The 23,581-nt window shown below is 38.5% G+C and overlaps 1 protein-coding gene across 1 annotated transcript in view; it reads left to right on the top strand.

Moving 5' to 3' along the window:
* Positions 1-3,821: 3,821 nt before the first annotated feature.
* add3a (adducin 3 (gamma) a) overlaps positions 3,822-23,581 on the top strand; it is a 79,318-nt gene continuing 59,558 nt past the window's right edge. The window contains exon 1 of the mRNA XM_016295229.1: positions 3,822-3,874. The gene's annotated coding sequence lies outside the window, so the exon portion shown is untranslated. The remainder of the gene's footprint in view (positions 3,875-23,581) is intronic.

Genomic DNA, 23,581 nt, shown 5'->3' with positions numbered 1-23,581 from the left:
ATATTTCATAAGTTTTATTTTTATTTATTTTTTTTTTTTTTTAAAGCAAGAAAATAATTTTAACACTTTATAATGTAAAAATAAAACTTATGTAAAATCTATAATGATTTTCACCATATGGTAATTAATACTTTTACTTCCAAAACCTATACAATTTTTACTGTAAAATACTGTATATTTTAAGTATTGTCCTGTTATTTTTTATTGTATATGTTAAGGTAATTTACAGTCAAACAAATAGTAGTTACATTTGTTTCTCATTAAAATTAAGTAATGTATTTATATGCATATACAGCTCAATACACTTTGAGAATGATGGATCCAGTTTATTTGTTACTTATGATTCATTTTATGATTATGATATCATGATTCGTAATAACTTTGATGAAGAACCAAAGTATATAATTCATATGTTTATTAAACAAAATACAAAAAATACTACATTTGATGTAAAATATAAAACATTTTGGGTTGAATTGTCAGCCCATAGACTCTAGCATGAATACAATTGAAACTCCTGGTAGCAGGAAAATTTGCTGTTATTGGTCTAGCATATTTCACTCCTCCTATTTTCATGATAAAGTGATTAAGACTGTAATTAAGACCTATTATGTCATGCCATATAAGCTAGGTAGGTTTGGGATGAGAGGATTGCAATGGCCGCTAAGTAACGGCACAGAGATCCATCTCCATTCAAAAGTACCCTTGCAAACACTGGCATGAATGTATTCATATTCTCAAGGCTTGTCAGTCCACTGCAGTGGTCCTGAGGGGGTTTTATCATTTATTGAAGGGATTCCCGAGCACCATCTGTTCTGGAATAAAGCGATACTTGCATATTGAGATGGTTTACTGAACACTCATCTGCCCGTAAGTCTGTCAAATATACTTTGTCAGCCGTTCAAAGTGGACTTCCTCTTAGCTCTTTGATCACTCTGTCGGGTTCAGACCATGTCTGACAACCACAGACTGGCAGTATCACATGAACACCTCATGCATTTCTCAGACTAATATCGTTCAGAATTCGTGACAAACCCTAATCAGAATGGAACTGGTGATTTTAGCCATTTTTGTAGGCAAGCATCCAGCGAACGGACAGTGGGTGTGCCGTCTGAGGTTGAAACTAGAGTAATGATGGTTTGGCCTACCCAAGTACGCCACAAAATCTCAGCACAGTCCTCTTATAAGCCCTATAATGCTCAGGGTGATGAAAAGAGCCCAACACAAGAATGAGAGTCTGAATTTCAGAGCCGTCTGACAGAATCACATTAACAAGTGTTGCATAAGCATCCCATTTCCCACAATTGGCATGGTTTTTTAAAATAACTGCAGTAAAACCCAAAATTTAATGGGTTCCTCAGCCCAAAAAAGGTCTGGAAGTGTGAAAACAGATGCTAATTGTTTTGGTTGCAACTGAAATGTGGCTAGCAAGCTTGCATAAGTGGCAGAGCAGGAATCACCTCGCCTCAGGGGCCACCAGCTGTCTGTAGGACAACACAGGCCAGACACAATTATGTAAGTGCTGATGTTATCTAAGTGACCCTGAATCCCATCAGCACTGTGAGTGGAGCGTGACCGAATTATCTGCATGTAGCATAACAGGATTAAACAAATTAGAGTTAGAGTTTAGTGAACATTGAATTTCAGAATTGTGTAACTAAATTCTTAAAAATAAAAGGTCCTTTATTGGTGTCAGTGGTTCCATATAGAACCATTAACATCCATGGAATCTTTCAATTGCACATAAGGTTCTTTAGAGTGGAAAAAGGTTCTTTAAATTTTTGAAAATAGTTTTAAAAAGGTTCTTTTAGGGACCAAAATTGGTTCTTCTATGGCATTGTTGTGAAATCTCCCCTTAGGAATCTTTATTTTTGAGAGTGAAAAAGGTTCTTCAGATTATTAAGTCAAGAAAAAAAACAAGTGGTTCTTTTAAGAATCGTTCACTGAGAAGTTCTTCCATGGTTCCCATTTGGATCCTTTATTTGTATAGAGCGAATCATAATCGGACATACTGAGTGAAATAACGTACAAACTTGCTGCATTTACTACCCACTGTGTGGTTGACCTAGCTGTGTTTAGACAGATGTGTTGGTACAGATGATAAAGATGGTTATCACATGCTGCGGAACTCCCCGAGGGCTCTAGACAGGGTCAATTTGGTGGGTTTTTCCCCTCAGCTGAGCTCTTTGATGGAGGTCTGTTGAGCTCTTACTGTCTCTTAGTATGAAAGAGAGCAACAGGAAAAATGTCACATTTATTCACAGGTGTCAATCCCGTTTGTGTAAACAAAATAAAGTTGTCACTCCTACTTCCTCAAATATAAATGTAACCAACATTTTGGTGTGGTACGACTGGTTTAAATATTTTTTTTTTGTGTTGCCAAATTTTAAAGTAAATGTGTGGTCAAATTTTGGTGGAATTTTGGGGGCAAAAAAGTCCATTGTCAATAGTGTAGCAATTTAGCTCACACAGCATTTTACCTTTAAACAAAGCTTTCTGGTGTTAAAATCGGGAATTCACTTGACCAATTTAAACTTGATAGGAAATCTGCGTGGGAAAATCTTTTGCCCTCAGGCGTCTCGATTTGTTCGAATTTCTATTGAAATGACTGGATTTTGCCCACAATTCCCTAAATAACAATAAATGTGACCAAAACCCAACCATAGACAAATTATTATGCTGCTATTGTTAGTAAAGTGCTGTAACTATTTAGTCCATCTATTGAGTTGAGTCTGTCCACTAAGGGTAGCAGTTTGTATTGCCTCATCAAAGAAAAATATATAATTCATATAAAACTGTATAACTGAACAGTAGCTATATTTGGCTAAAGGGCCATTCACCCGAAGGATGATAGTGATAATAGCGGAGGGAGAGAATAGAATAGTCCACACCACAACTGTAACTATAACAAAAGAGGAACAATATCGTTGTAATCACTTTTCGATTTTTTTTTATTCTAGCTGATGAATGTTAAAAATTCTGACAGCCAATCAGAGTCCACCTATATATAAAGAGCTTGAGCGTTGAAATTGGCAGACAGAAAAACTACAGTATGCGCTTATAATAAACATGATGTAATAGTTTATTAAGGTCCTTACACACTGAGTCCGAAATTTTCGTATGCATTTTTTCTGTATTCGTCATCCTTTTCTATCAAAATGCTTGCTATGGATGCGAAAATGCAGAAAATCAAACCTGATCCGAATGTTTTTATGACGGACGAGAATTTCAGACTCGGTGTGCAAGTTAGTGTGGACACTAATATAGTTATCGCTCTTTGTTTGAAAAGGCCTTAAGTTAGCAGGCTAATTGATTAGTGGTGTGGTAAGCTTGTACGTTGAGTTGTTACCTTGCAAAATGTATGTTAACTAAAAAACACTACAAGAACAAAAAAAAAAAGACTGTTATTGTTCCCCGGTAATGGAACTGTGTTGACACTATGAAGTGTGGCATGCAGAAGAGGTGCACTAAGAATGTTTAGCATGATTCCTCGAGGTTTATCTGCAGGAGTTAGAATTGTAAGATTTTTGGCTGGACTATATTTTGGCATTTATTGACTTGAGGGGGTTGACTAGAGGGTTGACTGTCTACGTTTTTAATCTTTTGGCTTTCGTGTGCATTCCAAGTGTTTGGAGAGATAACAAAGTAGGCTACATCAGATCATGGAGGAAGTACACCTAGTTATTTGAAGGGCTTTGATAAACCTCTGCCGTCTGAGCAAAATCTACTGGTAGCTGATGTTTTCTTTCTTACTTCCAGCTGTTTGGCAGCGTTTATCACTTTGGATGATGGTTGTGCATTTGTTTGTTTGTTTGTTTCAGGTGATCCAGCAGCGTGAGCGCTAACAGTCATTGCGGTCTCGGGCTCCCAGCAGGTAAGTCTATATAAAGCTCATTCCCACAGCGAGTCCTTCAGTTGAACCTTGACTCACAACACCTTTTCATTTAGCGCACAGTGAGACGTGCCCTCAGGGTACGACCTTCGGTTGAGTCTGGAGATGCTTTTAGATCGGAATGCTTCAGAGGCTACAAGTGAATGTTAAAATGTTGATTATAAAACGGATAGTTCCGGTCCTTGATTCTGATTGGTTGAGCCAAGTTCGAAGCTGTTGTAAATTACTCTACAAACATACACCTTTGTTTACTTCTGTGTGTAAACAAAGGTTTCGGCAACCACTTTGTTGGAACCACAACCGTTTCTGAGGAACTACATTGTTTGGCGGAAGAATAATGTTTTTATTAAAGGGGTCATATGATGCGATTTAAATTTTTCCTTTCTCTTTGGAGTGTTACAAGCTCTTGGTGCATAAAGAAGATCTGTAAATTTGCAAAGACTAAAGTCTCAAATCCAAAGAGGTATTCTTTAAAAAAAAGTTAAGAGTTAACCACACCTACCTAAAACGGCTCGTTCTAACACGCCCCCACATATCTACATCACTATGTGGGAAGATTTGCGTAACGCTGCCCAAATGTTCACGCAAAGAAAGAAGGCGTAACTTTTATTCTCGCTGTAGTATTGTAGCCGCCGCCATGTCATGAAGAGCTGTGTGTTTCGTTGTGAAAGCGAAACTACTTTGTTTGGTCTTCCAAAAGAGGACGATATCTGCTTTGTCATGCCTAGATTAGGGCTGCATGATAAATCGCATGCAATATTTAATGCGCGTCTTGTCAGAAAGCCGGTTCTGTAATCAGCGGTAAATCTCCATCACCTGTGGCCTTTCACATTAAGCAGCATTAACTACATAGAGCCGTTGTTCACTGACGAGCTGCGCAAAAAATCGCGCGAATATGAACGTTGTTTTGCGCAGCTCGTCAGTGAACAATGGCGTGCAGCCCTAGCCTAGAGCTTATCTGTGCTGGTCGCTGAGGGAATACATCAACTTAGTACTGTGGATCGCCGGATCGGCTTTCACTGTGGACGAAGCGGAGTCCAGTCCGGGGTCATCACATGTGGTTGCCGCTCCTTCGTCGAATCCGCTGGCCGTGCCGTTCTCCGCCTCTGCTCACTCTAGCCCGCCGCCTCTGCTCACGCTAGGCCGCCGTGTGTTTCGTTGTGAAAGCAAAACTACTTTGTTTGGTCTTCCAAAAGAGGACACGACTACAAATCAGTGGTTAAGTAGTATTTACAACACTGTTCCAGAACAGTTCAACCCAAATATTAATTTGTGTACAATTTATGGAGGACTGTTTCCTGATCCTGGTAGAGTAGACCACAATGCCGGCAGTTCTGACTCGCAGACTGTAAGTACGTTTTCATTTAAAGGATTTGCCACTGACGATTCAAACGCGAGTTTTGGGCAGTGCAGAGTAGCGTTTGTAGTTTGTCATTTCTCCGATCACAAATGCAGACAGGCTTTTATGTTAAGCGGCGCGATGCAACGCAACGCTTAAAAAGACCGTATAAGTCATTATAATCAGTAATTATGTCCCCACTGGATGCAACAAATGCCAGTTGCATTTTTAATATCATTGCACTTTACTTGCTCTGTTTTATTTTGTGAAACCTTACTACATATATGGAATAACCATTTTATAAAAGTAATAAGCCCTGTGAAGCTGTGGTTTACAGTGAATTTATAACAGCTAACGGGGTTGTAGGCACTTATTGCTTTAAGTTCTGTGTGTGCAAATTAGTTGATATGCATATGAGTTTGCATCAGCTTATTAAATATGTATTATAGATATCTAGAAAATGCTACAATGTAAAAAGAAGTGGTCAACTAATTAGCATTTTTTTTAATGGCCAATGCCGTTACCAGTATCTAGAGAACGAGCTGGTTTAAAAGTAAATAAAAATGAAATGTCACTATAGATTTTGTAAACTGACAAATTGGCCGAACAGAGACATGCCAATAATCTCAAAAAGTATTGGCTAATATATTGGTCTGTCGATATTAGGGTTGCAAAAGAGCTAAAAATTCTGGAAATTTACCAGAAATGTTACGCTCATGTGCAACCCTAATCAATTACGATATAACATTAATAATAAATCAACTATTATAAATTGTTTCTTTTTTTATTTTAAATGCTTTCTGAAAGTTGCGAAATCTTGCAGAAAATTGTATGGTTTGTGTAAAGCTGTGGTAAGCAAACTATTGTGGAAGCTGGGTTCACATTAAACACATTTTCTTTGGTGGGTTGTCTGCATTATTGTGCTCATTTTGTATATCTAATCACAGATCATGTGCATCATGTAGCTACAGTCCCGAAAATCTATTTTCAATCAAACATGTCTAAATTAGCTTTCTTCATTCTGCAACTTTTTGTTGAAGACTAGTGCGACAAGCAGGTGGTGGTAAGGATGACATATCGGCCAATAGTTCACCAGTGCTTGAATGTTCGGTGCAGGATTGCGGGTATTGTTCATAATTTTACTCATTCCTGCAGGTTTCACGCTAGTAATGTGGGAAATTCCCACAAACAATTCAGCGTCAAAGACGCTCATAAAAACTGACACAGTGTATAATTTGCATATGTTATTAAGTCTTACCAATTTAAACAGTTTTAAATCATTCAAGCACAAGATGCAGCAAAAGAGTACTCACACACTTTCTAAGAGACAGTTTCTGACACCCAAGAGACACCCAAAGCAAGCTCACATAAACCCACCTCTTAAACAGCACATTTTTCACACATAAATCCCCCTCTCAAATAGTTTTGTGCGCATAAACGGTCAAACACACACTGAATTGTGCCAAAATATCTGTCTTGACCAGTATCCACGTAAACACAATGCTATGTCTTAAGTGAGCATAAATAGTTAAGAAAGAAAAAGCATGTGTAACTATATATTACACCCCCCCCCAACCCCCCCAAACGCCCCCCTCAAATTAAAAATCCCTCCCTTGTGGGTCACCTAAGGAGGCAATTTCCCCCATTTTCTAAAATGAAATTTAGACCCTGTTTGACCATAATTGGCCGATTAATAGAAGAGTTTCTTCTTGTTTACCAAGGCTGACAGTAGATTTTTAAACTGTAACGTGTTCGTTCGCATATCAGGGTACCACGTCATATCGGTTGACTACTAGTGATGACCCTTTCAGTTTGAACTGTTTAGTTCTAAACCAAGTATGTATTTGTCGTAACAATTACAAATTTACAGAGAAATTGAATACATTGTGAGAATGGCTGGTCAAGTGGCGTTTGGGCCTTTTTCTGAGTAAATGACATGGATGCAGTCACGACGACCTGGCGAGACGTTTTACAGTCCTGGAGCGGGAAACGCTGACGGTTGTAATGACCACAAACCCAAAACTGGCAGTTTACAGCCTCCCCTCTCTGTCACAGTCTTTCTGAGCTCTTGTGATTAATTTAACATGGCTGTAGTTCTTCCCGTTCCTTCGGCCGCTGAGAGAGAGTGATGACGGCGTGTCTCTGAGCATTAGCGTGCTTTACAGGGCTTTTGGGAGAGCTCACAAAAACAACGTTTTAAATGCTTGGATTACACTTCCTGAGTGATTTCTGACGTCTGGGAAACGCAGCTGAATCCCTGTAGATTTACTAGTTAGGTTTGTCAGGCTTTAGTGGCATAAAATATAAATGAAGACAGTTGACTTGAGGTGAAGACGAGCTGGTTTTTGTTTTTGAGTCTCTGCTTAGGAGTCGATAGCTTAATTTTAAGTGCTGTTTTGGGTTTTTTTGTGCTTTGGGGAAGACACAGAGGAGGTTCTTGTCTGTTTGATCAGTCATTCTGATTCTTGGACTCTTGTTACAATGATTTTGCAAGTCAGGGGCGTTTGAGGACACAGGCAGGGAATGCTGGGAAACAGAGCAGTGTGTGTGCGAGTCGCTCTATTCAAATTAGCCCCACTCTTACTACGAAGCAAGAAATGTTTATTTGTGATGGACATGTTCAGCTCACAAATGACATGAAATGTTTTTACACTTGTTTTATAATCTATCAGGCCAAAATGATAAGTTTGATCACTAAGCTATAGCACACCTCTTATCAAAAAAATTTAAATAAAAATGAATATATATATATATATATATATATATAAATTAAATGATTTTCTATCATTTGAAATGATTTTAATCACTGCTAATAATTACTGATTAATGATTTAATGTAATATAATTTATTCTTAATTTTTAATAATTATTAGAAAATTTAATAAATCAATAAAAAAACAATGTGGAGAAATAGTTCAGATTTGCATTTAGAAATAATTAATAAAAAATTCAAATACAATATTACGTTCACCTGACTAAAGTACAGAAATAACGATTACATTTTTTTTTAAGATTTATTTTTGGCATTTTGCATATATATATATATATATATATATGTGCTGAATTTTCCATTGTTTCTGCATATTCAGTGTTTTCCCTTTTATTCGCTCTGGATGGTCTGAAGTCATTGCAGAAAACTCATTTTCAATTTTCTTTTTCTTTTATGATGGCCTGTGGTCTGTTTACGATTGTGAGTCATCTGTGATCATTTCCACACTCCGCATCAGGAATGCGGTTAGATATTGGCGTAATAATCTGTCGCTGAGGGTCTTAGTCTCACTTTACTTGCTGTATGTGATTTTTGGCTAAACCCACTTAATGCGACAGCTCTAATCAGGGTTACTGGTAAAGTGGATTTGGGACGCTTTGTTATCGTAATCCCATAAATCATAGTTCAGTGTGAGTGATGTGGGTTTTGATCCGAAAAAGCACTACGGAGCTGCTTTTGGATGATTCGTTTACCGTTTTTCTCAGATTCTAAAGGAATGACGCATATGAGCAATAGTTTGTAGAGTCCAAACCTCTTTCTCTCTCTACCTCTGGCACAATTGCTTATGATTTTTTTTTTGTATGTTAATGAAAGGTGAATAATGTCTCGACAGCAGTCCAGCATTTCACAGTTTTTTTTTTCAACATCTTTAAATGACAAACAAACACTGATTTCTGTCTGCAAACCCCTATAACTTAATACAACAGAAACGCAAGACATTCTCTGCTGCCTCATTCTCTGGCTGTACTGCAAAAAAGTGTCCCGAATGACTCCTCAATCCTACACTTTCCTTTTTTGCTCTTTTTCACTGCACACACAGAGCACTGATATCACTCTCCACCTCCGTTATGATATCATTTGTGCAAGAGTTTGGGAGTTTAAACAGACACAGGGTATGAGTATTTTACCATGCACATTTTGTTGATTTGGAAGGCTCATAACTTGTATGTACACAGATAAGGATGATAAGGTAAAAGCCAAACAAAGTAGCTTGCGGCAACCACGTGTGATGACCCCGGGCTGGACTCCGCTTCGTCCATGTTGAAAGCCGATCCGGCGATTGACAGCTTTTCGCTTTCACAATGAATCACAGCGCCTTCACGGCATGGCGGTGGCGGCAACAACAATACTACAGCAAGAATAAAAGTTACGCCTTCTTTCTTTGCGTGAACATTTGGGCGGCGTTATGCAAATCTTCTTCGTAGACATGTGGGGGCGTGTTAGAACGAGCCGTTTTAGGTAGGCGTGGTTGACTCGTAACTTTTATAAAGAATATCACTTTGGATTTGAGACTTTAGTCTTTGCAACTTTACAGATCTTCTTTATGCACCAAGAACTTGTAACACTCCAAAGAGAAAGGAAAAATTGAAATCGCATCATATGACCCCCTTTAAGATATTTGGCAGCATTAGGACTTTACATAATCTGAATGTGCTCATACAGTAGACTTTGTTTTTGTTTAGTTGAGTAATTTTAAGCTAAATGGTGTGTTCAAGTAATGTTGGATAGATTGTATTTATGAGTTGAACACACATGAATGGCACCACAAAGTCGTAATTTCGAGGAGGGAAACTCTGAAATTTCTTTAAGCCCGGAGTTTTCCGAGTTGGGGGTTGTTGCATGTACAAAATACCACTGTATTGTACAACTGCGATTCAGTATTATATACAATACGTATTTATATATTATGTTTCAGTTTACAGAACACACTTCGACCTAGTCAGAGCTAGAGTTCAATAAAAAAGCTATTTAAATTATTTGCTGAATTTTATGTAGAAATGGTACATCGCCATCTTGCTCAAGCCAAAGTGACTTCAATGCACGTGATGTCGTAATTATGACTTCTCAATAGTCATATAGCAACAAGATGGCCAACAAAATGCTTAGTTAAAAAAAGATGGCCGACAAAGCAAGCTAAATAAAAAAAAATAAAAAAAGATTTGTTGTAATGTAGTTGAATTAGCTCAAAATGTTCTTTTAACCAATCTTTGTGAGTATTATGTATTTTTATGCTTGTTAGAGTATAGTGCCATTAACTTAGCAACATGCTAACAACGAAATGCATTTGAACCAATGGAGGGTAGAATCTCCCGTGTAGTTTGAAGAGCATTATTTTTATGTCGCAAATACTGCTTCCTGTGTAGAATTTGGCCACTTTTTAGATTCAATTTCAGTTAGGATGCAACTGTTTAACTTATTAGTATGACCAAACGTATGGCCTTTTAAAGTTTTCTCCATTCGATAGCTTGCGTGAACACAGGCAGTCGACACGTGCGCACAAGAAAGTTTCTTCTTTGTCTAGTGTTTGCGCTATTCATTTTCAGAAGTTGAACGATAAAATGTCTTCAAACTAGAGTTGCGTCTATCTTTTAATCCCTCACACAACGCAACTGTCATTTGTTGTTGCATCACCAGTAGTTGTTATTGTTTTTCAGTTTCTTTTCAACGGTGAAACGACAGTCAACAATTTGGACACCTTGTGGAAAAACGAATTAGTGCAAAAGTATGCATATATTGTGCTAATGATGAAATGTATGTCAAATGCACTGCACACATACCCTAGAGTAAGCATAAAAACTGAAGTATACAGTACTTTGGGCCAATTGCCCATATGTAGACAGCTATACAATCTAGCATTTGGAACGGAGCGCTTGTCTTACATGGACTGATGAGATTGTAAAGCTGTTGATTTCCCTGCTCTGTGGTCTTGTAATGTAATAAGAGCCTGACTGCATAAAAGGACGCACTCCCACTCAGTACAGACTGTCGAGTGACTTCACTGCTGTAGAATGCCTAAAACACAGACACTCAGTATTGAGGGTGGGATTGTTGTGTGTGATTATCCAGTTGGGTGTTTTCCTCACTGGCAGCAGCTGAGCTTAACGTGATGGATCATGGTAGTGCGCTGCACCGTTGCCCTATTGCACGTAATTGCATGTATGTTTGCGTCTGTGTTTACCGAATGCAACTTCAAAGAGCCCTCGTGGCAGTAAACCAAAGGTTGTTGCGCACTTACTGGAAGTGATTTGCAGTAAAACCAGTAAGATTGTGTTTGTCCGAGTACTCTGAAATGATAGCAGTGTGAGTGATCATGAAAAAAATTAACATTGACAATAATGCACAAATTACAAAATATGTAATTTTGTGATCGTTTGGTGTAATTTCAGTGGTACCTTGTGGGATGATTCATCATACTGGAATTTTTCATTTTTTTTAATTTACTTTGGGACATTTGACAGGTCCAGTTCAGCACCTTCATCTGGACCGCCATCTTGCATGTTCCTCATGAATTTTTCAGATGTCCTCCAATCCCACAGATGAACTTTTGCCTTTACCAGTTGAAATGAGCTACTGTATTATTCTTTGTGTTGTTTTTCTCAGTTACATTTGGGCCCGTCTCATGCCGTCCCTTCCTGGCCTGATCTGATACGTTGTGTGTCCCCATCAACAGACACATTGTGCTGGGCTGAACTAGTTCCCTGGTTGGGCAAGCAGGGCAGAGAGATGCTCAAAGGACTGTTTTATTGCTGCTTTCTCTCTCTCAGACACTTTCTTGATTGTTTGGGGTTGCCAGAGGAAGGTCAAAGCAACCTGCTCCCAACTTGCCAAGACCCCAGAAGCTCTTTAAAGGAGTCATATGATGCTGCTAAAAAGAACATTATTTGGTGTAATGAAAAGTGTTTATGCGGTTTAAGGTTCAAAAAACACATTTTCCACATACTGTAATTATTGTTTCTCCTCTATGCCCTGCCTTTCTGAAACACGTTGATTTTTACAAAGCTCATCGGTCTGAAAAAGCGAGGTATGCTGTGATTGGCCAGCTATCCAGTGCGTTGTGATTGGCTGAATACCTCAAGTGTGTGACGGAAATGTTACGCCCCTCAACATACGGTGATGCCCTGTCCGGCCGGAGCGACGAGACAAAAACATGAAAACCCATTATAAACGAGGCATTCGTTGCATCCAGTGGGGACATAATTATGGATTATAATGACTTATACTGTCTTTTTACGCGTTGAGTTGCATTGGGCCGCGTAAACACAAAACCATGTCTGTATTTGTGATCGGAGAAACGACAAACAACAAGCCCTACTCTACACTGCCCAAAAAACTTGCTTTAAATATATAAAATATAAAAACTCTTTAAATATAAAAAATTTACTTACAGTCTGTGAGTCAGAACAGCTGGCATTGTAGTCTACTCTCCCAGGATCAGGAAACGGTCCTCCATAAAATGTGCTGCACACATCTGAATATTTGGGTTGAAATGTTCTGGAACAGTGTTGTAAATACAACTTAACCACTGATTTCTAGTCGTGTCCATTTTTGGAAAGCCAAACAAAGTAGTTTCGCTTTCACAACGAAACACGGTGGCCTAGAGTGAGCAGAGTCCGGGGTATAAAGTGAGGAACGGCAGGAGGGCTTGAGTGAGCAGAGGCGGCGGATTCGACGAAGGAGTGTCCGGAGGGCTTGCGACAACCACATGTGACGACCTCGGGCTGGACTCCGCTTCGTCCACGGTGAAAGCCGATCCGGTGATCCACAGCGCAAAGTTGTAGTATTTCCTCAGCAACCAGCACGGATCAGCTCCAGGCATGACGAAGCAGATATCGTCCTCTTTTGGAAGACCAAACAAAGTAGTTTCGCTTTCACAACGAATCACACAGTGCCTTCACGACATGGCGGCGGCAACAACAATACTACAGCGAGAATAAAAGTTACGCCTTCTTTCTTTGCGTGAACATTTGGGCGGCGTTATGCAAATCTTCCCACATAGTGATGTAGATATGTGGGGGGGGTGCTAGAACGAGCCATTTTAGGTAGGCGTGCTGACTCTTAACTTTTATAAAGAATATCTCTTTGGATTTTTAGTCTTTGCAATTTTACAGATCTTCTTTATGCTCCAAGAGCTTGTAACACTCCAAAGAGAAAGGAAACATTTTAATCACATCATATGACCCCTTTAATATAAAACCATGGTACATTAATCTTGCTACAATAGATTCACCCTGAAGCGATGTCTGGCGCCTTGTTTGACCCAGCTCAGATATGGCATGTAGCTTTGTAAGAGAGATTATTTTATAAATTTTTGAATTAGGCTAAACCATTTCTTCCTTTTTTTTTTTTAGAAACAAAATCTTTTTATTTAATTAATTAATTTTTTTTCACCTGAGAAACATCACTGTGGTGTATATATCCAAAAACTGCAGGTTGTTGTAATGACAATTTTTCAGTTTCACATTTTGAATTCCATTCCTCTGAGCACTGAGGAATGCTTAATGAACCCCACTGTATATATATATATATATATATATATATATATATATATATATTGAGCGTTTTGCAACATCCTTCACATCACAAGGAGGCACATTAATCACCTCAGATCTCATAGTGTTTTTCTGTCATTATCCGTGTCTTGGCACTGGAAATGTGAAAAAATACTGTTTATCTAACATCAACCCTAAATCTGGCACAGAAACAGGAAAAACCTTGTAAATAGGTTTCTATTTCAAAAACTCGAACTTTCCTTGCCAATAATAGAGTTCTCGTAACTGTTTCTAGGGAAATTAAGCATAGGCGGCATCACAGTCATAGATTTTAAAAGCCCAGTTTTTTGAGATGCCTGTAAAACATGATTTTAATGTAGCTTGAATCCTGAACATACTTAAAGCAATGTTTGATGATGAACAGCATTTTTCTGACTTGTGTGGTGAAGTACAGCTGCAAATTCTTAATGTTTAATCAATGTCAGTGCAGTTGAATGGTGCCCAAATCCAGTCTTTTTGTTTCATGTGGTATTTTGCAAGACCCCTAAAGACCCTGATCATAATACTTGAGTAATGTAGTATACCACTCTGTAGTATCTGATTGGGTTAAATTAAATTCCCTTGAGTTTAATTAACACTGTCTTTTCTGTATGCAGTCTAGAAAGGAGCATAAAGTGTGCACTAGTTGGATGGCAGCCAATCTGTGATTTCTCACTGTACATATTGAAGTGTACACTATAGGTCATGCGTGCCTGATTGCTTTTCATATGGCATTCACAGCTCATTAACAAGCTGGCCAGTCAATATGTCAGAAAATACTATATTTTGTAATTAATAAAGGCATTTAGAATGAGGGCAAGATGTAGCCATAGGCCACAAATAAAGAATTAATTAAATTTAAATCTGAGTCCACATACTGGACACTTTCTATCAGTTGTTTGGCTGTTAACGTTTGTATATTTCAATTGACGCAACCTGCTATTACCTACCGCTTAAATGTGGTTGCAGCATGGCTGCAATATATAATGTGTGAATGTTTTTCATTTATTATTCGTCCCCATGGAGAAGATTTTAAGTCTGGTCATTACTCATGTAAACAGATTTTACTTCCCCCTACAGAGTTTTTAAAATTCTGCTGAGCTGCTTATTCCTGGCTAATTTTTTCATACACACATCTGGATGTTGACCTTTGCGAAACAGTGTCAAACTCTTTTGAGGAAGGGAGTTGAATGGAGTTGCAACTACATATCTGTAATATTTTGGATATGCACATTTTAAAGTGGGTGCAAGCCTAGCAGCCAAATACCTTCAAGGCAGGAGTGTCAAACTCAGCTCCTATAGGACCCCAATCCTTCAGAGTTTAACGCCAACCTTCTTTCAATTAATCCTGAAGACCTTGATTAGTTGGTTCATGTTTGTTCGATTAGAGTTGGAGTTGACAGTGACCATCCAACTACTGAGTTTGACATCCGTGCTTCAACGCAAATGTGGTGGCCCTCCTGGTGACACCCTAAGCAGCTTTGCGACTGAATGTAGGATGACTAAAATCATGAAAAATTTAATAAAGATTTTGTGTCATTAAAATATTTCAAATCAGCCACGACATTTGACATATATCATACATTTAGATTTTTGAGCTCAAATCATGGTATAACATCAGTATCAGTGATTGTTTGTTTAATTGAAATGTGACACTTTTACTTCACAGCCAATTTGAGCATTGTGATTTCTATATAATATTCTATCTATAATATTCTGGTGCAAAAAAAAAAATGACAGGGGCCTCTGGTGCCCCAGATTTTAATTCTGTACTCTGCCCAAAATCAAAAGAGCTGACCTTAAGATGCCAGTGGTTTTCTGGTGCAAAAAAAAATAAAATTAGTAGGGTCCCCCAAGGGTCTCTGAGGCACTGCATTTAGGTTCTGTACCTTGCTTCAAATCAAAAGAGCCTACCCCCATATGTCTGTGGTGTACTGGTGAAATTATATGGCAGGTGCCTCACATTTGGATTCTGTACTCTGCCCCAGATCAAGAGTACACCTTCGTATGTCTGTGGTATTATGGTGCAAATATATGGTGTGGGCCCCCAAGTGTCTTTGAGGCTCTACATTTAGGTTCTGTACTCTGCTTCAGATCAAAAGAGCCCACCACCATATGTAGCCTATATGGTATACTGGTGAAATTATATGGTAGGGGCCCCATATTTGGATTCTTTACACTGTCCCAAATCAAGAGTCCCCTTTCAAATGTATAAGGTTTTATTGTGCAAAAATATGCTAGGGGCCCCCAAGGGCCTTTGAAGCCGCACATTTAGGTTCTGTATTCTGTTTCAAATCAAAAGAAATAACCACCATGTGTCTATGGTATACTGGTAAACTGATATGGCATGGGCCCCACATTTGGATTCTGTACTTTGCCCCAAACCAAAAATCCACCTTCATATGTCTATGGTATTCTGTTGCAAAAATATGGTAGGGACACCCAAAGGACTCTGGGGCCCCACATTTCATAGGACATGTGCATTTCCGATGTCCAATATCATTTAGTCAATATAGGCAGGTACTATATGTGGTGTGTTTCCATTTTTTAGGTTGTTGTGCCTGAGGGCACCTGTGCCAGACATCGCAGCTGGCTTAGTTTTCCGAAGATTCAGGAACTTGCACTCATTGACTCTGATTCCAAAGCCTTAACTCCTCGGAAATCACAGAATTTCTGTTGCGTAACTCTCAACTATACATTAGCAGAGTCGTGGCTTGCAGCTTCCAGCTTCTTTACAGCTTTTGGACTGCAGGAGGCTTTCCCTCCTACATTAATAATTGGTTGCATATTGATTTTTAACATCCCCCGAGAGACCCACACTTGCAGAGGCCCAGCTGATGGTTTTCATTTGGGTTTTCTGTGGTAAATAGAACACAGTCATACTTTATCCTCCCGTAACTGTTGTTCTTCACTGTCTCCTTTGGTCAGCACTCCCTAGAAGAGCTTGGCAGTACACTCAACAATTAAAAAGACATCAGGAACCGCAGGATAGGTAGGATTTTTTTTACTTATTTTACTTTTACTTTTACAACACTTGCTTTTGAGAAAAAACTAGACACACTTTTACTGATGACTTACTCAGCAGAATAGTAAGTAAAGGCTCTATAGGCCAAGTTATTCAGATGCTAATTTGGTGTCACTCTCACGGTGTCTCTTTGTGCCTCTTTAGTTAACAAATTGACCCTGGGACAATCATTCAACAATACTAAAAACACATTAAAATGATAACCAATTGAGAGCCCCACTTTTTGTTCTGGAAACGTTTTGAAGATTCTTTCAAAAATGTTGCAGGAGAAACTGGTCCAGCACTAACTTGTCAAGAGCTCCTTTACGATCACCACCGACACTGGAGTCGTAAAGTTTGTGGCGTTTTTATTGTCAGCTCTCACACGTGAGGCATTAACCAACTTTAGCATGTGAACCCCATGAGAGAGATGTGTTGAGTTTGAATTTAATGGAGGTGAATTTATGGAGAATCCAAGAGTTGGTTTCTTTGAACCGCAGCTCTCATTCTCTTTTCATCCATCGTTCCCTGAATATTTTTCCCCAAACACCAATCAATATTTACTAAAGAAGAGAAGATTCCTAAATAGACCACAAATAAGATGTAATTAAAGCTGATTTTTACTAAATATTTATTCAAAATATATTAAAAGGCTATTTGTTGGCTATGGAACCAGGTATGCACAATATATCGGTTATCGGCTGAGGTTTTTCTTTATTTATCGGTATCAGTCTTTATTGAATTTTTAATTGTCCATTTCACCTACTGATACATAAACATGCCCTTTACCATCATGTAATGCTCACTTAAAGTTTATTTTTTAAAAAACTAATAATTTAACACTGTTCAGTGTAATCTTTAGCAAATCCCACAACAAATATCCATTTTCCATGCTGAACATTGTAATTTTGTGATGACATTATTACTTGGATCCTTTAAAAATCATTGATTTTAAATTTCTGGAGATTCATTAGTAATTTGTTTAGACAAAATAGTAGTAAAATATTATTGTTGTCCATTTATCGGTTATCTGCCATAACATAATTATCGTTTATCGGTTCCGTGATTAGTAGTAAATCTCCATCAGCTGCTTTCAGATGAAGCAGCATTTACTACACAGAGCCATAGTTCACTGACAATTAGGCAATATCGCGTTCATAATCGAATGCGATTCATCTGCGATTATGAATGTGATATTGCCTAATTGTCAGTGAACTAGTGCTCTGTGTAGTAAATACCGCTCCATCTGAAAGCAGGTGATGGCGATTTACTACCAATCACGGAACCGGCTTTACTGACGAGATGCGCATGACAATTGCATGCGATTAATTGCACAGCCCTAGTGTTGACCAGAATTTAAATATCAGTGCCTCTGTACTTGGAACTGAAATAAGGTGAAAACTGGCCAGTTATGCATTCCAAATAGCCAAATATGGAGCCTCATGGGCAATGTGGTCCTGCCTGGAAATTAAAAAATGTTTAAGTCTTTAAAAAAAAATATATAAATATAAATTAATCGCAGTTGGATATTTCATTAACTTAAAATGCTGACTTTAGATTTCTTACAGTTTTAGATTTGATTCAGAATCAGGTTTATCTCTGTCCATGCTAGCTCTCCATTTCTGATCGTGGATCTACAAAGGAAACTGATGGCAGTCTTTCAGCTTTGAAGGCCGCGTTAGCTTGTAAGACCTTTTGAAAGCTGCTTCGGCTTTGTTGCGGTCTGATGCTGGGCATTGTTCGGACCGGGTAACCCTTCAGAGACCAATGAATACCACATCTAAAGAAAGTGAGAAGACAAGAGCGAAAGGAGGGGAAAAGGAGAGGAGGGGGTTTCCCTTTTTTTTTTGTTTTTTTACCCTGCTAGTTTTTCATTTTGCCTCCCTTCAGTTCCAGAAAACACTACCAGAAGACCAAAAAGAGGCAAAATTTGAGTGGGAAAAAAAAGACTTCAGACTTAAACTTGAACAAAAGCCAGCCGGCTGGGCTTTATTGCTGCGATGGTCTTCTACAATGTGCCGGGAGAATTTTAATCAGAGACCCCTCCCTTATGTGTGTGTGTGTCTCTTTCCCTCTTTTTGTTTCTGCCTCTCTCTATCGGCCACTCCTAACCGTGAAGATAAGTACAGTAGTATGATATCTTCTCCTGTGGAAACTGGAGAGCCCATGCAGGAACGCTGGAAATTTGCACATTGAGTTTGAGGAGAGACTAGACTCTGAGAACAGGAAGTTCTGGAACACAAACAGGTGAATTTTTCTCTTGCGATTTTTCTTCTCTGCTGAGGTTAGTGTGCTGTTATCTCCTCTGCATTTTTGAGGTACATTCCTTTGCATTTAATTTGGACCAGAGCTGCAGTGCAGAGTCACCTTGCCAAGCGCCACTGTCCTGATAAGTCTGCATTTCTGCACGCATTTCTTGAAGAATTTAACAGATACTTCATGCAAAAATGAAAATTGTCATTTTCTCTCCCTTATATTGTTCCAAACCTACGGAGCCCCTAAAGAAAAATTAGATGTCAATGCTTTTGCATTGGCTTACAATACTTCTGTGTTTCCCCAAGTAATTTGCATTTATTCTTAAAACGTTTGCATTTCCCAGAGAAATTAGCATTTGCTTACAAAACGTTTGCATTCCCCAGACAAATTTGCATTTTTTTCTCAAAACTTTTGCATTCCCCAAGGAAATTTTCATCAGTTTGCAAAACTTTTAAATTCCCGCTAGAAATTTGCATTTGTTTGCAAAACTTTTGGATTCCCCCTATAAATTTGCATTTGCTTGCAGAACTTTCGTGTCCTCCCAAAATGTTTACCAAGTTCCTCCAGGGTTTGCATTTGCTTGCAAAGGTTGTGTTTTCTCACAAGTTCGCAACCATATTGTGTTCCCCCAGTCATAAAGCCCTATATGTTTTCTCCCACCACGTCTTATTTCCATCTCCAGAGATTGTCAGGGTAACATAAAAGTTTTGTGAGAATGAACATTTAAATTGATTTTTTTCATCTGGTCTCCGATTTTTTTTTTTCCCCATCACCATGTCCCTTTAGAGAGTTGAACATTTCATTTTTGGGCGACCTATCCCTTAAAAATGAGCATGCATGTGAGCTCCTGGAGGTGAGTTGTTTGCATATTATTGTTGAAATCAAACTAAATTCTCAGAGATGTCATCTTGCAGTCGGGCATATAAATAACTCATAAATCAAATATATCTTTGTGCAGGTCAGAGGTCAGGGTGTCAACAATGTGCTTCAGTTTAATAGCGAAGGGAGCCATTTTGCCTAAGGGATGACTTTTTGTGTGTGTATTGGTAAGTGAAGGCGCAAAAGTGTGTTTGATGTAAACTGATGCTGAAACAGGGTCCTGCCTTGTCATCTCACTTCTCCAAACACTCTTTGCCTGAAGGGCAGCATGCGAGGATTTGAGTAGAGCAGTCAGTAGGCGTGTTTGTCTTTCATATGTTTCTGTTTACAGACGTGAAATGGCATAAAAGCAGGTTGCTCGCAGGCCCTTTGGCCCATTATGCTCTGCGTTTCCAGATGAATGCTTCCCGTTCATAGATGAAATGCTGTGAAAACCACACCAGTCCACATGATTGCTGCTGCCCTCTATATAAACCTCATGCTCTATGTTTGAAAGAGAGAGGAAGAATCTGTTTTTATCCTATTGTTGAGCTGTTTTGATACAGATTTCTTGATTTGATTTGATTCTGATTCCAAATGATTTATGACATGATTTGGATTCATTTGGATATTTCAGTTATAATAATAATGAAAGACATTCTCTCTTTGCTAAAGTAAATTGGCACGGTTTCAGAACAATTCTAACAAGTAAACTGTGTTTTCGAACTATTCATTAAAAGAACCGATTTGTAGGAGTCATGTGTTTTGGGAATTTCAACTACACTGGTTGTGCTGTATGTTTTTGCGTTAATTAAAAACTGCTTCATAAGAGTCATCAATTCTGGGAATTTGGACTACATCACTTTGTTCTGTATGTTTTTGAGTCACTAAAAAGAATCGGTTTCTAAGAGTTATTCATTTTGGGATCGGACTACTCTGGCTGTGCTGTTTGAATTTTGAGTCACTCAAAATGGTTCATAAGAATTAGGGATGCACCGATACCACTTTTTCCAGTACTCGCCCGATACCGATACTTTTATTTTTGGTACTTGCCGTTCCCGAGTACCGATACCAATATTTTTATTGCATTTGTAAAAATTTTTAAATATTGGGTACAGAAACCAAAAGGGTATGTATAATGTTAGTTGGTTAACTTCATTTATCAAATAGATCCAGTCAAACCAAAATTTATTCAGACACCTTCAACATTTCTCACATTATCACAGTTTATTCGCTATAGTTTAGAAAATGGTAATACAATATGACAAGAACTCAATTCAGTCAGAACAAATTCAGCTTGATAATGTTAGATCATTTTGATAGAAAGGTATGTAATAGATTACAATCAGCCAAAATAATTCAGACAGCTGTTAGTATGACAGTATTTACACAACTATCAATACTTTGTCGGGCAACCCTTAGCCTCAATGACAGCCTGTAGTCTCCTGGGCATGCTGTCATCCAGCTTCATGAAAACCTCAACTTTTTTTTCCCCAGACTCGGTCTGAATAATTTTTGGACCCAAATTTGTATCAATTTTACTGGTAGTCCACTGTATGAAGAATTTTTGGGTATGATTTGTCACAGTTTACTTTATTTTGCTATCCTCACTTACATAAATTAACTATAGTGTCTTGCACCCACTAGTAAAAAAAAAATAAAAAATTATATCTTTGGATAAAAGTGTCTGATAAATTACTAAATGTAAATGTATATCTTTTCTCTGAATAATTTTTGGTTTCACTGTATATCCTTCGGTAATTTTCACACTTAATTATGCCCTTTACAATGTATTTTACAAGTTTTTGTTACTTTCACTGTTCATTGTTTTGCTCTATGGTACATCATCTTTAATTTAATAGCATTAGAGCTGCTTCATTGCAGTGGCTTAGTACTGTAATCACGCGCTTTGTTGTAATAATGCAGGGAACCACTCGTTATAAATCTCCTAACTGTGATATTTTCAGAAATAGAAGTTGCGTTTTTTCATCTGAAACGTGCTGCGATTTATATTCCAAAGCCACTCATAAAATGCAGAAACACTCAAGCAAGCAAAACACACGCAACAATGCCGAATGAGAGGAAAGTATAGCCTAGCGCATTTCACACAGGCTGCTAGATTCACTTTCACCAGAAAGTCGTGTATGCCTAAGGTTGAAAATAAATAGTTTATAGTGAATGCCCCTATGAATGGTTTTATTTTTACGATTTCGTTTTAATCCAAATGATGCGTGTGCTAAGTGAGTGAACATCAAAGATCACACAACAGAATTGCACGCGCGCTCTCTCTCTCTCCCTATCCCTACCGTTAAGTAACTTGTGCATTGTTTTACTTACTTGTTTTTGACACATCCCACCGAACTACAAACTTTCCATTGATGTCTGTGAGAAAGATATTTTCACTCGACAAGCTCACGCATCTGCGTCGCCGCATGCTCAATCCACTCAGCGTGCTTTATCAGCTCGCGGTTAAGAGTGAAAATTTTAAGGGGGTCTGAATACTTTCCGTACCCACTGTATACTTCGTAGTAGATATCCTTAACTCCTTTCTGTTGTTCTGTTGTCTGGGTTTCTTTGTTTGAATATGGCGCTTATCACATGCTGTATGGTATCGGCGTTTGGTATCGGGGCATTTTAACAAGTATGAGTACGAGTACAGGAGCTCAGTATCGGTATTGGTGCATCCCTAATAAGAATCATTCTTTTTGAGATTTTGGACTACACTGCTCATTCAGTATGTTTTTGAGTCACTAAAAAGAACCGGTTCATAAGAGTCGTTTGTTTAGAAATTAAATTATGTTGGTTGGAGCTATATGTTTGTTTTTGTATGCAATCTACAGGACAACTCAATAGATGTTTCTTTCCACTCTTTAGAGTTACATGGTCTTTTTATTCAATCAAATATGGTAAAATAGGATTTATTTTGCCATGTTGCTGACGTAGGTAGTTTTGCCCCATACTCAGGGGTCATACAGGCATAATTTTTGCTTTTACCGATATTAGTGCTATCACAGATACCCATTTCTATTTCTGTGATCTCTATCCAGTGGTTAGGACATTTTACTTCTGGTATTCCAAAAATATGTTGCTTGCAGAAGATTTAACATATAACACAGTAAACATTGTTCAAGTTGAAAATGACCTTTCTTTTTTCTGTCATCATGTAGTATTTACTGTTTCCAGATTCACACTGGTAGTGTCATCATTTATGTAAAGTGTTTTTAAGGTCATTTGGTGTTGAAGTAGGAACATCAGAATCAGAATGAGCTTTATTGCCAGGTATGTTTACACATACAAGGAATTTGTTTTAGTGACAGAAGCTCCACAGTGCAACAGAATGACAGTGACACAAGACAGGACACGCGATTATTGTTAAGTGTTCATGAGATGTATTGCCTGAGGAAAGAAACTGTTCCTGTGTCTGGTCGTTCTGGTGCTCAGTGCTCTGTAGCGTCGACCAGATGGCAACAGTTCAAAGAGGGAGTGTGCTGGATGTGAGGGGTCCATAGTGATTTTGCTAGCCCTTTTGCTCACTCTGGATAAGTACAGTTCTTGGATAGTAGGGAGGGTTGTACCATTGATTCGCTCAGCAGTCCGGTCTATCCTCTGTAGTCTTCTGAGGTCAGATTTGGTAGCTGAGCTGAACCAGACAGTTATAGAAGTGCAGAGGACGGATTCAATGATGGCGGAGTAGAACTGTTTCAGCAGCTCTTTTGGCAGGTTGAACTTTCTCAGCCGGCGAAGGAAGTACAACCTCTGCTGGGCCTTTTTGACAATGGACTCAATGTGATTGTCCCACTTCAGGTCCTGAGAGATAGTGGTGCCCAGGAACCTGAATGTCTCCACTGTCGTTACAGTGCTGTTCATGATGGTGAGTGGAGGGAGAGCAGGGGGGTTCCTCCTGAAGTCCAGTATCATCTCCACAGTTTTGAGC

The sequence above is a fragment of the Sinocyclocheilus grahami genome, unplaced genomic scaffold, assembly GCF_001515645.1.
Source record: "Sinocyclocheilus grahami isolate Dianchi unplaced genomic scaffold, SAMN03320097.WGS_v1.1 scaffold332.1, whole genome shotgun sequence".
Classification (NCBI taxonomy): domain Eukaryota; kingdom Metazoa; phylum Chordata; class Actinopteri; order Cypriniformes; family Cyprinidae; genus Sinocyclocheilus; species Sinocyclocheilus grahami.
This window is presented reverse-complemented; position numbering and strand designations above follow the sequence as displayed.